Source organism: Engraulis encrasicolus, chromosome 24 (assembly GCF_034702125.1).
Source record: "Engraulis encrasicolus isolate BLACKSEA-1 chromosome 24, IST_EnEncr_1.0, whole genome shotgun sequence".
Classification (NCBI taxonomy): Eukaryota; Metazoa; Chordata; class Actinopteri; order Clupeiformes; family Engraulidae; genus Engraulis; species Engraulis encrasicolus.
Genome location: NC_085880.1, coordinates 46,314,718 through 46,328,621, shown reverse-complemented (window position 1 = coordinate 46,328,621; position 13,904 = coordinate 46,314,718). Strand labels below are relative to the sequence as shown.

General features: G+C 40.7%; 1 protein-coding gene and 1 long non-coding RNA gene across 6 annotated transcripts in view; one reads left to right on the top strand and one right to left on the bottom strand.

Moving 5' to 3' along the window:
* The window catches only part of grid1a (glutamate receptor, ionotropic, delta 1a), a 655,667-nt gene that overhangs the window by 454,713 nt on the left and 187,050 nt on the right, over positions 1–13,904 (top strand). The gene's annotated exons all lie outside the window — the stretch shown is intronic.
* LOC134441041 (uncharacterized) lies at positions 3,912–8,335 on the bottom strand. Its single transcript, XR_010033085.1, has 7 exons — positions 7,356–8,335; positions 6,065–6,134; positions 5,764–5,868; positions 5,241–5,319; positions 5,024–5,132; positions 4,679–4,783; positions 3,912–4,080 (listed from the first exon to the last, which is right to left on the bottom strand). It is a non-coding gene; the product is annotated as an uncharacterized LOC134441041 (long non-coding RNA).

Here is a 13,904-nt window from a genome sequence, read left to right as displayed (position 1 = left end):
CACTTCCCCTTGAATGCTGATTAATATTAGCGTTGGAGGCGTCGTGAAAAATGCTTCGTTTTCAAGATGGCCGCCAAATCCAATATGGCCAACCCATATTAATGAATCTACCTGATATTTGGTAGTAAAAGCATGAAAATCGGTACACATATCCTTCTTGATATGCTGATTAATATTAGCATTGGAGATGTAGCGAAAAATGCATTGTTTTCAAGATGGCCGCCAAATCCAGTATGGCCGACCCATATTAATGAATCTACCTGACACTTGGTAGTAAAAGCATGAACATCGGTACACATATCCTTCTTGATATGCTGATTAATATTAGCATTGGAGGCGTTGCTAAAAATGCTGTATTTTCAAGATGGCCGCCAAGTCTAATATGGCCTTCCCATATTAATGAATCTACATGACACTTGGTAGTAAAAGCATGAAAATCGGTACACATATCATTCTTGATATGCTGATTTAATATTACCATTGGAGGCATTGCTAAAAATGCTGTATTTTCAAGATGGCCACCACATCCATTATGGCCAACCCATATTAATGAAGCTACCTGACAGTTTGTAGTAAAGACGCGGAAATTTGTGCACAGTTAAGTTACTTTTTTATATTTTGATTGATAAAAGAAATCGATACTTTGCAAAAAAGAAGTTTACATTTCAAGATGGCTGCCAAATCAAATATGGGATTTTAATAAATCCTTCAGGCACTTTTAGTAAAACCATGGAATCTGGTGCACATTTACTTCTTGATGTGCTCATTAATATTAGAAATTGAGGCATTGTGGGGGCAAAAACACATTTTCAAAATGGCCAACTAAGATAGTGGTTATAAGAAATTACATATTTTTCTACAAATATTTTGGCATTGCATGTAATTAACACCCACAAATTACCATTGACAATGATTAAACATTATTGGCATGTTATCAAATGAAGTGATGCATATGTTATGGGTTGGCCCAAACTGTGTCTGCCACCACCACAATAATTTATTTTCTATAATGTGATAACTTTAGAATAGGTGCAAGAGTTTGCACCACCTCTTGTGTTCTACCACTCTATAATAGGTACATGAACTGATAAAGTGTTAAAGCCTTACACTATGACGATTGCTGACTTTGTTTGCATTATAGTTTTTTTTACAGATGGACAGATCTGTAAGACATGTTCTGTGCTATACTCTTGAATAGGTACACTGATTGCATTCTTGAGGCCTCAAATAGGTATACAGCAGTAGCATTATGTACAAATCCAATTCTTTTGAGGGGCTTGTGGGATATACAGCACCTCTAGCGCTTAGTGATAACTGCATAGGCCTTGTACAAATTCCAAAAGGGCCAGGATTTCAAGATTGCTAGAGAGAAAGTTCACTTGATTTGTTAATTCATGGACATTGTTATTGCTTACTTCAAAAGAAACCAATAGTTGATGACTACTTCTAGCTAGGGATGCACGATGTATCGGCCAGATGTATCGGTATCGGCCGATATTTGACATTTCTCAACACATCGGACATCGGTCCGATGGGTAAAACTGGGCCGATGTTAACACCGATGTTTTTTTTTATATGTTACGGTTCTAAAAGATTGGACTTGACGGTGAATTTCATTGTTTGTCTTCTAGTTTGTCTCTATTTTTTATCTAATTTTATCACAGGGAGTTAAAAAGTCTTTTTGGAAATAAGAGGACATTCAAAAATTCAGTTTGTTTGCATCATTGTCAGTCTGTATTAAATGTTATCTCTTTAAAAAAAACAAAAAAACATCGGTATCGGTTAAAATCGGTTATCGGCCAAAACCGCAATATCAATATCGGATATCGGTATCTGCTGAAATTTTTCACATCGTGCATCCCTACTTCTAGCTGCACAAGGTTTTCAAACAAACTACAATCCTGTCTATCCAATGTAAGTTGTATGGTATATCTTGCCTGGTTAACACACGTTGATCTCACAATTGAGATGATCTGGTGGTTATGCAATTTCTTATAGTAAAGTTGTGATTTACGATTGCCCATGGCAGTTTATAGGTCGTTAAGAATGTGGTATTTGGCATTGTAGCCCATATCCAATCATGTCAGTTGTATCTATTCAAACAAACTGCAGCCATCGCCTTTACACCCCTACTCATTCTCCTGATTGAACCCCAAGATCTGGTACCCTCACTGAGGGATGGAATCCATGCTACATTTCAGATCAGAACAATTGTGTAAAGTAGTATGGGATTTCACAGGCTATGGTATATACTATGGCCAACATCAATCAAACGGTCAATAATGCCTAATTAAAAGATTTACATGAACTTTGAATAAATGGTGAATGTAGTGGTGGGCCGTTATCGGCGTTAACGTGCTGCGATAATGTGAGAGTCTTGTCGTGCAATAAAGAAAATATCGCACGTTAATCTATTCTCAAAATATAGGTTTGGAGTTTGGGTATGCACGTCACCATAGCGTTTAATTGACAGACGCGTTCAGACTGCGCTCCACACAGCACGAAAAGGGGGATTTGTGACAATGAACTCGTCCCTAATCGTCCACGGACTTGCCTAACTTTCGTCTGATTTTGAGCGCTTGAGAGAATCAAAATTAACAGTTTTGGTGACAGTGAACTCGCCCGGAAGCGAATCGCGAGCCGCGGGCAGGTCTCACAGCAGGGTGTTAATGGCCCAACGATTAGCGATTACCACATGAAAGGCAATGACAGCCAGCCCAGAACGCGGACTAGCCTTTCTCTTATTGGACGAAAAAGACACATGGCTCAAAGTAAAAGAGCTGCGCTATTGGTTAGCAGGGTCGGCAGCTACGACCTTCTATTGGTCACAATGATACATTGGTCACGTTGGATTAATTTATGCAGACCGTATACAGTAGGTCCGTATAATTATGCAAAAATTATTATTAATATACCTAGATTGATTTTACTTAGTATATTCACATCATTATAGGCTGCACTGTGATGGGGCTTTAGCATGCATGCATGATGTGAATTTATTGATAAAATGAAAATTAATGAAATGAAAATGATTTTTTTAACGCTTTTAATATCACACCAAACAATGTACACACACTTTGACAAGAACCATGCAACTACACACATACCCTGCAAACAATATACTCTATATGCAGTGATTTACACAGCACTCAGGTCACAAATGTACAACTAGGAAACATTTCATTACCGACAGATTAGGTTTGGGCAGGCTGTCATAATGCTTTAGCGTACGTATCGCACGCTAGTGCATTCAGCGTGTTGGTGCGACGCATTTTGAATTTAAATCGTGCTCCTCAACGCACCAGTAAAGCGCTTTCATGCACTTTTGACACGTGACGAGGTTTGCGCAGTTTTCCCCGCCGTGTCGGCGATTTTGTTTTGTCACAGTGCATTTGTTACTAAACGCAAATATGCTTTGCTGTGCCCTAACCAAAACCACCCCTAAACCTAACCTGTCAGTGAAGTAATGTTTCTGCTGCTTTACTTTTGCCAAGAACAGCGAGATTAGGCGAATTTCTGCCTAAATTGTGCCTAAACCAAAACCATCCCTAAACCGAACCTGTCACAGGGCGTTGTGGAGCACGACTTAACTTCAAAATGCGTATTAGACACCCGCGATAGTGGGTTCAAATCAGCGTGTCATAGATACGCCTAGCCTATGCATGATGTTTGGGAAGGGCACAATTCATAAAACTCAGAAACATACAATGCTTTTTCAAAAAAGGGTTCTATGTTCCCCGCTGCATCCAAGTAGACTGCTGCCACACTGCTAAGAGCAGGTTGTTGTTACACCTCTGACAGGTTAGGTTTAAGGATAGTTTTAGTCAGGGCACATACAAAAATGGATTTGAGTAAAAGTTGTCAATTCATAGTAAATACGTGGTAAATATGAAAGTAAGAGGAAAAAATAGTACAGGTACTGCCTTTTAATACAGACTATACAGGTATGTACAACATTATAAACATTGCTGTTGATTTCATGTTCTTCAGCCGCCAATCATGCCAGAAGGGTCTACTGAAGGTCTCTGGTCACTGTGTCCTCGTCATACTGCAACAGGCACTCAGTCTCACTTCTGGGAGCTGTAGAAACAACAAATAAATTAATACTTCACCATGCACCTCATATTGACATAGCAAATATATCAATAAGCAAGTCATATTGAGCCCAACAGGGATAATCTTACACTATTTTTGTCTTCTATAGTCTCATGCACTATGTCTCCCTGCCAGGATATGTAGGATGTAAGAAAATAAATCAAAACATAGCAATGCACAGCATTGACAACTTATCTATAAAGTAGCACACGTCATATTGCCAATGTAGGCCAGGGGTGGGGAACTATGTCTTGAGGGCCGTTTGCGACCCTTGAGGCCGTTTTATCTGGTCCCCGATATCATTTTTATGTTATTCAGCTTCACATAAAATGACATATTTTGTAAAGGAACCTTAGAAAATACATTTGCAATACAATTAAGTTATATTCAGGGAAGCTGAAGAAGGTGGTGTTTGTTTAAATGTGGCTGCCTTCAATATAGGTCTAAAGTGAAGGGGAAAATCCTGGTTTGTGTTCATAGTACGGCCCTTGGAGGACTTTTACGGCCCCTCGGATGAATTTGAATTGGCCCTTCGAATGAGAAAGGTTCCCCACCACTGACGTAGGCTATAGGTTACGCTTACCCTCTTTCACTCCTCTGTGGAGAGACTGTGCTTATTTCAGGTTGGCTTCCAGACGCGTCTGTAGCACAGCACACAGGATTGCAGGACACAGCATCCTGCAGGACACTACAAAAAACAAACAAACAAAACAAAAAAAAACAAGGGGAATGAATAAATGACCTGCCCAGTTATTAAACAAATGAAAATTGATGTGCCAGAGCTGTGGTAAAAGTAACCTTGGGTCCAAATCATCTAGGCCTAGGGTGTGTGTGTGTGTGTGTGTGTGTGTGTGGTAAATCCAGTGTGCACATTATTCAGATATGAGAATTAATTCATTCATTCATTTTAACTGACATCAGTACATACCCATATCAGTGCCATTTCACCCTGCCAAGACACTGGACCTGGGTCTATTGGAGCTCTCTGCTCAGGGTGTCCTCGCCATACTGCAGCAGGCACTCTGTTTCTATAGTTCCTAGAAGCGAGACAAATAAATAAATAAATACTTCACCATGCACCTCATATTGACATAGCAAATATGTCAATAAGCAAGACCTATTGAGCCCAACAGGGATAATCTTACACTATATCAGTTTTCTGTGGTCTCTTGTAAGATTGGCCCATCACCATTCTGCAGGACACTACCGTCTCCCTGCCAGGATCTGTAGGATGTAAGAAAATGAATCAAAGCATAGCAATGCACAGCATTGACAACTTATCTATAAAGTAGCACAAGTCATATTGACAATGTAGGCCAGGGGTGGGGAACCTACCTATGTCTCTAGGGCCATTTGCGACCCTTGAGGCATTTTTATCTGGCCCCCCAATATAATTTTAATGCGATTCAGCTTCACATGAAATATACATATTTTGTAAAGGAACCTTAGAAAATACATTTGCAATACAATTAAGTTATATTCAGGGAACCTGAAGAAGGTGGTGTTTGTTTAAATGTGGCTGCCTTCAATATAGGCCTAAAGTGAAAGGAAAAATCCTGGTTTGTGTTCATAGGAGGAGGACTTTTACGGCCCCCTGGATGAATTTGAAGTGGCCCTTCGAATGAGAAAGGTTCCCCAACCCTGACGTAGGCTATAGGTTAAGCTTACCCTCTTTCACTCTTCTGTGGTGAGACTGTGCCCATTTTGGGTTGACCTCCACACGCGTCTGTAGCACAGCACACAGGATTGCAGGACACAGCATCCTGCAGGACACTTCAAAAAACAAGGGGAACGAATAAATGACCTGTCCAGTTCTATAAAAAAGAATACCCTGAAAAAGAACACCCTGTTGTTTCTACAGCTCCTAGAAGCGAGACAAATAAATTAAATAATTCACCATGCACCTCATATTGACATAGCAAATGTATCAATGAGCAAGTCATATTGGTCACAAAGAAGTTAATCTTACATTCTTTCAGTCTTCTATGGCGAGTTAGGCCTTCAGGTGACCCGTCTTCGCCATATTATGAGACAGCAGCCTGTGAAAACATGGCAAATAGAATAACCCATTAACCTTGGGTCCTAATATAATACATGGACATAAACTAGCCTACATTATTTAGACAAGGTCAGTAGACCTCCACGTGAAACAATAAGAAAAAGTGATCATACATAATTTCAATTTCTTGAAGAGGCCATCTACACTTATTTCTGCAACAAGTGCTGTTTTGAGGACCCATACTTTTTAAGGACAGGTTGCCTACTGTTGCCCTGTGTGACTGCCTAGGTTTTAGGATAGGGAAAGTAAAACAAAAATCATTGAGTAAAATCGATGGGGGACAAATTGTAGCTTTTGTAGACTACGTCGCTACTTGAGGAAAAATAGCTTAACTACAGGGACGTTAGCTACTCGATACATGGTAGTGACGCTACGACCAAGCTACTAGAGAATGTAATTAAACTAGTCGCTTCGCTACTGCCCAGCACTGAAAACCAAGGACACTCCCAACTGAGATCGCTCCCGGACGTGTAGTCCCAGGTGTTTCTATCACTCCCGGACGTGTAGTCCCACCGATTATATTTCACGTATCATCATACACTGCCACATACAAGCAATTTAGGGTTAGGGTTAAGGTTAAGGTTAGAAACAAAAAACTAACATCAAAAAGATAACTAACTCCGTTATATGGCGGTGGGATCGATAGTCTGGCTAGTGGGAGCGAGCCGACCGGGGAGCGTCCTGCGTTGGGAGCGACAATCAGGGAATGGAAAACCAACATACCCAGACGGCACACCAGTCTTGCCAACGTCGCCTAGATGCATTTTTGCCGCTGTAAAATACATTGGCAAGGCGTCTAAGCGTTAGTTCATCAGCGAAATGCCGGGCAGACGTGAAAAATGAGCAGTGTCCAGCATCTAGTTGATGAGCTAACGCAATAGCATGCTAACGGTAGCCTTTGTCTATCTTTAGGCAGGGGAAAGGCAACTGAGAACGAGCAATGTCAAACAATTTACCATCAACAAGTATACTTAACACATTCACCACAGCATTTTGTCATTACGATGCTCGCAAGTCATCAGAATTTACTAGCGTACAGCAGCAACTAGTGTAGGCCTAGTCACATTGAGGGGACTTGAGCTACCAGCTATGTAAAGCGGCTGTGCTACAACTTAGCAATGGCGGATCTGTGTTCAGAGGAGCTATTCAGTCGCTCTTGAGTACTGAAACTTTAAACCACAGTTGAGTAAAATGTACTTACATGTATGTGAAGCCCATTTTCCGTTGGTATGTGAGGAACTTTCCCCCCATATCGCCAAGAAACTTGTAACAGTGAAACCACACAGACAGCGCGTGATTCTGTTCAATCAGGAAGTGTTGTTGACCGCGGTAGATGGCTTCTTTGTGGCTTGTGTGTGGAATTCGCATTGTGCCAATTAGTTTTACTGCCACCTAAAGGCTTGGTGTAGAACTAATTTAACCAGAGACGGTCTATTTTCAACTAACTTGAACAATCCTTGCTTTAGTTCAGAATACCATTTAAAAACCAGAGTGGCCAAGCACATTGATGTTTTTCCTCAAAAGCAGTTGAGGAACCTTTTTTAATTCGAAGGGTCACTTCAAAATGTATGTCCAAGAAAGATCATTCAGATGATTCTATTTTGATTGCCTATTCTGTAGGTTCATTTAAATGTTTATAGCACAGATCAAATTGTTTGATCAACTTAATTTCTGAGCTTATAGTATCATAATAAAATGTACTGACAGCAAAGCTCTGGCTAGTAGAAAGGTTTAATGCAGGGGTGGGGAACCTTTTTAATTCGAGGGGCCACTTCAAATTCCTACCATGGTCATAAAATCCTCCGGGGGCCGTACTATGAACACAAATCAGGATTTCCCCATAAAATTTAGGCCTATATAGACACCTTTAGGCCTATATAGACATATAGACATATTTAAAGGTAGACACCTTTAAAACAGTCCCCACCTTTTCTAGGTCCCCTGAATATAACTTAATTGCATTGGAAATGTAATTTCTAAGATTCCTTAGGCCTGCAAAATATGTCATAGGCCTATTTAATGTGAAGTTGCAAAACATTATAATGATATCAGGGGCCGGATAAAACAGCCTCAAGGGCCCTCGAGACATAGGTTCCCTACCCCTGGTTTAATGGTTAGTGATTCTGAAAAACACCACTGGGCAGCGTGAAAAAACATACACACAGACACAGACACACACACACACACACACACACACACACACACACACACACACACACACACACACACACATTTTAGTAAAAGCCCAAGAAATGCCCTAGGGCCCCCAACAATCCCGTTGCCTAGGGACCCCAAAATCCTAGAAACAGGCCTGCCGACCCCCCACTCCCTCCCACCCACCTGACCTCACCCCACCCCACCCCACTTGAAATTGACTGGGGCAGCTCCCGACCTGATCACTGGCATTTACATATTAAAGGCTCTTCTAAGAAGGGGATGGGAGGGGGCATGGGGGAGCCGCAAATGCTGTGGCTTGAGGTATGAGGCAATTTAAGGTGCAAAACTCATCCACAAATTCCTCTTTTCATGCAGTGCCAGTCGTTTCTCCTCTCCACCTGTTGCTTCAGCAGACCTACTAAATATGAAATGTTTGCATGCTGGAAACATTAATCACTCTGCCGTGGTAGGTGTTGTTTGAGTGCTTTTTCATAAGTGGTAGACTAAAGAGACATTGTTTGAGGTGAAGCACAAAGAGACATTGGCTATTGTGTGTGAGTAGGCTACCAGCCCGACATAGCCTTCATTTCCTCACGCATTGCATGGAACACATAGCCTAAACAACTTCCAGAAATCTTGCCTGTGCCATAATTGTTAAACATTCTGTGTGATATGCATTTTGAAGATTGTCAAACTGAAACTGTCAATATCTACTCTCGCTGAATGTTTGTGTTGTAATCGCGCACATTTGCGACTCAGTGAGATATTCTCATGTCAAACGGTAGGTAACAATCCTCGCGGTTGTCGCGCTTGATTTTTTTTTGTTTTTTTTTTGCAAACTGAATTCTTTTCGAGCTCCTCTGGCATTCCAACTCTGAGAACACCTGCCCGGTTTTGCCCAAATCGCCGTGTGCCAGTGCTGTAGGTTCTAGATAGCCAGTTGCCTGGCTCTGCTGAGGGCTGCTGCGTCTACTGCGCGCAGAGCTCCTCCTTGTCTTAAAGGAGCCGCTGCTCTTTTTTTTTTTTTACAGTCAGTGGCAGATTCTCTCTCTCTCTCTCTCTCTCTCTCTCTCTCTCTCTCTCTCTCTCTCTCTCTCTCTCTCTCTCTCTCTCAGAAATGCTGAATCGTTGAGGTAATTTTGTTTAAATAGTAATGAAAAATATAAGTATTTTAAATAATAAATAATTTTGTATAAATGTAATGTTTGATAGATGTATCTGTATTTGCCTCTACAACTTACAGCGCTGTTCATTTTCAAATTTCAGTAGGCCTATCTTATGCTTCATGCTTGTGCTTTTGCTTTTGCTTGTGCATATGCTTTATAACCAAGTATCAACATGACCATTTTTTGAAGATGAGATGCATTTTGGAAAAAAAAGACGAGCTTTGGTCTAATGCGCGATCTGTCTTAAGAAACCCCAAGGTTTTTTTCCGCATTATTTCGCTAGCGTGCCTATTCTGAATGAGCCATTTTGATATAGATTAATCTAGATTAATTTCATAATTACAGTGAGATTAATCTAGATTAAACAAATTAATCTATGCCCACCCCTAGGTGAATGGCACAGTTGGAACATGATGGCCATCAAAAAGTCAACTCAGGGTAGACTTATGTAAAATATAACTTAAGTGAAAACTTTACGCGTACAGTATTAGGATTCATTTCTAGACCATGATAATGTGAAGATTTGGCATATGATATTGTAATATGGGTCAGTCATATTTGATCTGATTTTTGTTCATGGCCCCATTCCTAATATGTGTAGTAGTAGTAACTCTGTGTACCAATTCTCATGCTTTTACCACAAAGTACCAGGTAGTTAATATGGGCTGGCCATATTTGATTTGGCGACCATCTTGAAAACAATGGGTTTTTTTCCGCGACGCCTCCAATGCTAATATTAATCAGCATATCAAGGATATGTGGACCGATTTTCATGCTTTTCATTAATATGGGTCGGTCTTATTGGATTTGGCGGCCATCTTGAAAACGATGAATTTTGCGCAACGCCTCCAACGCTAAATTTAATCAGCATATCAAGAAGGATATGTGAACCTATTTTCATGCCTTTACTACCAAGTGTTAGGTAGATAGGTAGATTCATAAATATGAATTGGCCATGTCGGATTTGGCGGCCATCTTGAAAACGATGCATTTTTCATGACGCCTCCAATGCTAATGTTAGTCAGCATATCAGGAGGGACATGTGTACCGATTTTCATGCTTTTACTACAAAGTGTCAGGTAGATTCATTAATATGGGTCGGCCATATTGGATTTGGCGGCCATCTTGAAAACGCTGCATTTTTCGCGACGCCTCCAACGCTAATATTAATCAGCATGATGTTTAGTTTAGTTTAGTTTGTGAGTGTGTGTTTGTGTGTGTGTGAACTCGTTATTTACTTTTAAAAAAAAACAAACAAAAAAAACCAAACTAACCCCTATTTGCAACTGCACTTGTTGTTCTGTATATCTCCTGTGCACTTTGTATTTGCTTGTGATGTTGGCTTGATTATGTCCTCTTTTGAAAGTCGCTTTGGTGATAAAGCGTCTGCCAAATGCAATGTAATGTAATGTAATGCATATCAAGAAGGATATGTGTACCGATTTTCATGCTTTTACTCAAAAGTGCACGATCAAATCATCCATCCGCCGTACTATTGCTCTTCATTGCTCTCTGAGCTTTCAGGATGAAGACCAGAACATGCAGAGTAGAGGGAGGTAGTGGTGGAGGAGGTGGGGGTGGAGGTGGTGGTCGAGGATCAGGGGAAGAAAGGAGGTGGAATGAAAAGAGAAAAATAAATAGCGGAAAAGTGTCATGAGGAAGTGGGGGTGGAGGAAGTGGTGGATGAGGTGGTGGAGGGTCAGGGGAAAAATGGAGGTGGGATGAAAAAAAAAAGGATAGTGGAAAAGTGTCATGAGCGATCAGTGCTGCAAATGGCCCTTAGCTGCTAGTGTCAAATATTGCTAAATGGATCGCAAAGTGAGCACGTGCGGAATGCTTGGAAATGACAACCAATGACTGTACTGCACATACACAGACACACACCAGCCAATCAGATGCTCTCCTCTATTCTACATTTCCCATGGTTATTATTACCTCCGCCAAGGAGGTTATCTTTTCAATTGCGTTGGTTTGTTTGTCTGCCAGCACGCTATTAACAGATTTTGATCATATTTTGTTTTGATGAGTTGTTGGATATGACAAAAGTGATTACATTTTGGTGGTGATACGTTTTTTTCACTCGCTGAGTGCTTCTAGTTGAACATAGAATAATGATTCTATCGCTAACCACCACAGTCCTTTAGCCACCTACAGCCGTTGTCCATCTCTCCGCCACCAAGCTCAGATTCCCTGCAGCTGATGCAAAGGGCCTTCCAACTGTTTCATACACATATTAACAAAATGTTATTGATTGAGTCACTTCCACCTGTCTTTATTAATTAATTCGGTAACACTTTACATGTATTTTAGGGATACATATATTAGCACTAATACATACAATGTTCCTGTATAAGTAAGCTTAACTAGTAAGGCAGAAAAATCAAACATTTGTTAGGCATGTATTAGCAAATGTCTTGTTCGTGCACAACAAGGGATTTATTACCAATTTAACCTTAGTAAGGACCTAGTAGGCCTTAGCATTTGCTTAGTACATGCCTTACAAGGTACTTATGCAGGCATTAACATTGTATGTATTAGTGCTAATAGATGTATCCCTGAAATAAAGTGTTACCATTAATTCTGCTAGTGGACAACCTAGTACCACCTATAACGTATAGAGCTAAAATGTCAGAGCGTTGTGTTATTGAACGTTGAGTGTGTTTAGTTGTTGTTTACGGAGGTTATGTTTTATGTCGGTTATGGAGGTTATGTTTTCGATCGGGTTGGTTTGTTTGTCTTTTTGTCAGCAGGATAACTCAAAAAGTCATGAACAGATTTTGATGACATTTTTCTAGAGTTCTTGGAAATGACAAAAGGACCAAGTAACTAATTTTGGGTGGTGTTTCGGATCACGATCCGGATCAAGGATTTTTTTTTTGTGTAAGTAGTATAGGCATACGTATTCCACAGGGTGTAGATGTTATGGCATCAGTGACCTCATGCCCTTGGCGGAGGTTTGTGCACTCTGAGTGCATTCAGTCTCTGTTTGTAATTTTTCTGCCATCCATCACGCCTGTGAGCAGATGCTAAATGACTTTATTTAAGACGGCCTGCTCTGCTTGGATGCTAAATTACTTTTTTTTTCAAGGCGGTCCGCTTAGAGGGATGCACTGAGCAGAATGACTGAAAACCCGGAGGAGCTGTGTTGCTTGTTGGCTGAATGCAGATGAATGCTGAATGACATAGCACATGTCCCAAAGTTTGAAGGTTCGAGCCCCGCTCTGCCTGACCTCATCGATGTGTCCTTGAGCAAGATGCTTAACCCAAGGTTGCTCCAGCTGGCAGGATGATACCCTGCGTGGCAGCCACTGTCACTGGTGTGTGAATGTGATTGTGAAAGGGTGAATGTGAGGCATTTAAACTACAGCAAGTGTAAAGGAGTGGAAGAGGAGTGGAAAGGCGCTTTATAAATGCAGTCCATTTACCACTGTTATGGTACATGTGGCTTTTGAGAAAGTTAAAAAGGTTATATGAGCCACGATGCAGGATGATATATGTTTGTTTGTGTTTTCACGTCTAATTTCTTTTTGAAAAGGTTTAATTTAATTTTCATTTTTGCACAAGAAAAATACTTTCAGTATCATATTCTTTCACACTGAGATTCACTGGCCTTGGCTCATTTTCAGTGAGGAACATGAATCTGGAAAAAAAATATGAATGTATCTCTCACTCTTAAAAACACATGTGTATAGCCTATAGGCAGAAGTTCACAAGCAGGATGAAGGGAGCATGAGGGTGAATTTAAGCTATGAATTTTTCCTTTTCAAATTATTTTTTTCTATATGCCTGGGTCAAAATGTCCCAAACACCCTCTATGTCACATAAACATGAACACCTTACAAGTGTTCATTAACTCCAAGGCCTCTCTTTGCTCTGAATCCTGCTCTACTGGGGACATTTGATTTGATATATATTTTCCTCTTCATTCAACCCCATCACCACAAAGACTTTAATGAATAATTTCACCCCAAAACAAGATGAATAATACTAGGCTAAATGCAATCGAATAACGCTATTAAAGTGATCATCTCCGTGTCATGCTGTTGTGACACTCTCACTCTCGGTCCCTGGTTCCCCAGTGTCCTTGGGATGGCTTAAAATCCCCTCTGCATAACGCCAAGAGGCACCCACACACACACACACACACACACACACACACACACACACACACACACACACACACACACACACACACACACACACACACACACACACACAGTGCTCTGTGATAATTGAATGAAAGCACAGCAGTGGCTATGATCACCATGGAAACATGATGGCGAATCATGTGGAGAGCTCTACCACCAACAGGAAGAGATGGAACAGGACAGATGGAAGGAAGGAAGGAAAGAAGGAAAGAATGAGGGAAAGAAGGAAATTCTTGTGCTCTTACATAGACTGGACTGGTGTTCTGTGATTTGTGTGTG